The following is a 4,321-nucleotide window of genomic DNA, read 5'->3' as shown; positions in this document are numbered from 1 at the left end:
CAGTTGCTCAAGGCATCATAAGCAGCAACTGATATTTAAACTGTTTATTTAGAGAGCAGTCTCTTCTTTCATAACAGTATTTCTTTTAGATATGGTTCTAACTCCTGGGAAAGCATAAAGAATTATCTCTAGAGGATTATATAAAGGAAAAATGCTATTGCTCTACTGAAACAAAGATTGCAAAAGTAGTTGAATAGAGAAAGAGTTTTTAGAAATAAGATTTCAGAAAACAGGGAGATGGTAAATAGACAGAGACATTTTCTGAAATAATTTGAAGAAGTACAGGTAGGACTACATAAAGGTTATCTTGTAAGCCAAACTCTTAAACAGGAAAGGCCACACAGTAGAAGTAGCAGAGACAATTATGTCTGTACTGAGAGCTCTTCAGTAACTTGGACCAGTGAAGAATGAATACAAAAACCGAAAGCGAGGATGAACATAAACCAAGGACACGTCAATGAAAGCAAAGATGTGAGTGGATGTAATGTGACATAAAGAGTTAGGCAAAAAAGTAAAAAAGTTCTGGCAGTAAGAAGTAACTGGAAGAAAAAGGGAATAGTGAGCATATTTTTGAGAAACAAAAGATGCTGAGGAAGTGAAAATACCTAGCAGTGCCCTGGCCTGCTGAGTGTCTTGTCCTGCTGAGAGCTCCCAAAGAGATCTAAGCTCAAATTCTCATTTATCAAAATTAGTCATGATGAAATAGAAAATACTGTTGGTGAAAGGATCAGAATTAAAAATAATTTTGTCAAATCAGAAAGACAACTGGCTTTATCTTACTGGGGTTGGAACAAATAACAACAAAAAAAAAGTGCAATGGTGAAAAGAGAAAATAAAATTCAGAACACAAAATACAGAATGAGAAATATTTAGCTAGATAGTGGGGACAGAGTTGACCTATGGTTACAATGATTTATAGAGTGATGTCTTTCCAAAGAGCCACATCCTTAAAGAATGCAATAATGAGAATGATAATCAATCTTACAAATTCAGCTTTTGTGAGTCCTCACAGGTAATTCTGTGTCTGGTTTAGGAACTTCGTGTCTAGCAAGAAACTGAACAGAATTCTGACTTATTTTTCTCTTTTTTTTATTTATTTTTTTTTTAAGAGCCAGAGTTTTTAAGAAGAACATGAGTTTTTTTCAGAAAAAAAATAACATAATGCAGTGAGTTTGTTTGGTTTAGAAAGCAAGATGAAGGAAACATGGTAAAAATATCAGAATAAGACAATCATTGTTCTTCCATGTACAAGGGAGAACAAAAAGAAAATACTATTGACAGTAAAGGTTAGAACTGGTGAAACAACAGAGGATACTATTTGAACAAACTAAGAAAACTTCACATTGAGAACAAGAGGCAATCAAGTTCTTTCTCAGGGATGATTTAGGAGAGGAAATTCACACTATATGTCTTCTTTGACCCTCTCTTAAATTTTTATATTTTCAGAAACAGAGGGAAGAGGGGGGAGAGTCATTACAATAAACACATTACATTATATTCTTTTTCCAGCGCAAGAAGGAGAGAGCTAAAAAATGTATATTTTTTGAATTCCAGATTAGGAGCATCTGTTTTCTAAGGTATCTCTCTTCAGCCAGTATCATTTGCATAATTATAGTGCTAGACAAGGACCACACAGAAGCAACTCTATATTGAATAGCAAAGCAGACTAACAGCAATTTGAATCACAGCTTGATTTCCCATGACTCTGAGAAACATCAGATAGTTTTGTTGGCCACGTGTAAAATAGACTGAGTATAACCTCCTCCTCTTCTACCAAATATGGGCTCATCATTAGGCAATATTCAATTTTTTAAGTTACTGATACGAAAAATGAAACTTGAATTGGTTTACATAATAGAAAACAATTTCAACAGTTGTAGACCATCTTCTATTTGAATCTTTGCAATTACATGAAAAATTACCCAGGTTGGCTATAATAGTCTAATTTAATAGCTTTTTAGATATGTGATTTGTTTATTTTTAAATACATTTGTAATATATCTGACATGACTATCAAAAAGTTTCTGGTTATACACTCTATGAAACTCAAAACCAAGAGGGCTTTAACTCAAACAAAAGAAATTACCCTGAGGACTAAAGCATAAGGACAGATAGCTATTCCACTATCTACAGGACAGATTCCCTGTTGTTCCCTTAATGTAATGAAAACATTATGAATTAAACAAAAAATGAAACACTGATGAGAAGAGGACAGAGTTCAAAGAAAGAGCATATTTCCCTTGTTCACATGAAGATCTATTGAGCATTCATAGATGAAGCCATGAAAAACAGACTACACCTTCTATTTGATTTGGTTTATTACTAAAACAAGAAGCACTTTTCTACTTTTGGCAGTAAACACTTCAATGTCTTGGAAATTACAATGTAAGTCACATGTTTTAGAGAATGAAGAGAAAAATCTACATCATAGCAGTTATCACCTACAGAGTAAATGGGAAAAAACTTCCACAGAGTTCCCATATAAAGAAAGAATAAGAACATGCTCAGCTAAAATATTCTTGAGAAGTTTAAGGTTTCACTATATTTCTTTTATGCATTTTGAGATTTACTGAGATAGTTATCCCTAATGTATTCTAGGATGATCATTTTGCTGTAAATCCTCAAGGGGACACTGCTTTTCAACAATAGGTATTTTAGCAAACTTCCAAGTGCAGACAAGTTTATGGAAGTAACTTGCTCCTGCATTATTAATGTCTCCATTTCCCTACCTGTAAAAAGAAAAATATATTTCACTGCATGTATTCTGTTCTAAATCTGATCCAAACACCCAGAATCATAGCCTGTGTCTTCCACCCTAAGACTGCTACTCAGTGATTCTCACATAAATTACTTGACTAGTTTTCAGAGAAGGACAGGATTAGAAAACATCCTTGTAGGCTTTAATGAGTAGGCACGTAAATTATTCTTTCCTTATATGCTATAAAAAAGAATAAAGAATACCTTTTTTCTGGATTCAGGCAGAACTCATAAACTCAGAACTACTTATTCCTATCAAGACCTAGGTACTTCTGACCATGCACAAAAGCAGAGCTTTGGGTTACACAGAGAGTTAGAGAAATGTTCACGTAAACAAATTATTGATTTAGTTTCTGATTTATGTACCTCTGTAAACACATAATCATATTAGTGAAAAAAATACTCCAAGATTAACTTCAAAATGGCATTTGTTCAGCATTTTCTCTGGAATTGTATTACTTTCTGAGTAAAATTTTCTGCAATTAAATTTAGTTTTTAGGGTAGGGCTTGCTTTTGAGAAACTGGTAATTCACGTGTCATCCAACATTTGTATCGCTGTGTTTAACTTGGCCTAGTCCAGATTTATCTTTCCAAACTGAATCCAGCCTTTTACTTGGCAAAATGCTTTCACTGCTTTACGTCTGCCAAGTGGTTGCAAGATTTGCCCTTTGGATGGGCATTTCAACTGTGTTCTTCCTGCACCGGGAAGTCCTAGCAGGCTGACACGGCTCGTTAGCAGTGCCCACTGCCCAGAGCTGCTAATGAAGTCCCTTCAATTCCCACAGGTGCTCCACTAGGACAGACCTAACAGATATCAACACAACCAAAAAAATATGACATTTAATCATAAAAGCCTTCCCAGTTATCTGCTGAGTCATCCTAAATGAAAATTATGTGTTAAAGAGTACTGACAGCTAAGGACTTCAGTCTTCTGGTGAACAATAACTAATGTGAGCATGCAAGAGCTCTTGGCCCTACTGACATCTGTGTCATAACTTACAGACAGACAGCAGAGATAAACTGGTATCTTCTTCCACCAAGTGCAGAGGGTGCAGGTTACAATTACTACTTCAAATTTACAGAGCAATGTATAAAGATAAGTCATAAATTAATAATGACCTTTCCTTTAAAGATCTTACATACTTTCAAATCAAACTATTAAACTACTAGCTGGTGAAAATGATGCCATCTCACTGCCCTGTATTCATAGATCTGATTTGGCTCCTGAAAACTCAAGAAGCATAGCAAAGATTTTATGTGTGACACCAATTGCTGCCTCCTGAGGTCTGTTTCCCCTACACAGCATGGCTGCAATCGGCGTCCATCTAGGTTCCATGCAATAGAGGTACACATGAAAAAGCAGACAGCAGAGCTGTCTGTCCACTTTCCTTCTCTTGCTAAGCTTTCTGTGGCATCCTTTCTACCACAATCTTCCTAAGTGACTGAGCTTCCTTCAGGTACCTTCTGTAATTCCTGTTTCTTGATATCTATACAGTCTGCAGTCACCACAGACATCCACTTTGACCCAAGCACTGTGCAAAGGTGCAGCACAGGGCTGCGCTGA

Source organism: Passer domesticus, chromosome 2, assembly GCF_036417665.1.
Source record: "Passer domesticus isolate bPasDom1 chromosome 2, bPasDom1.hap1, whole genome shotgun sequence".
In the NCBI taxonomy this organism is placed as follows: domain Eukaryota; kingdom Metazoa; phylum Chordata; class Aves; order Passeriformes; family Passeridae; genus Passer; species Passer domesticus.
This window is presented reverse-complemented; position numbering follows the sequence as displayed.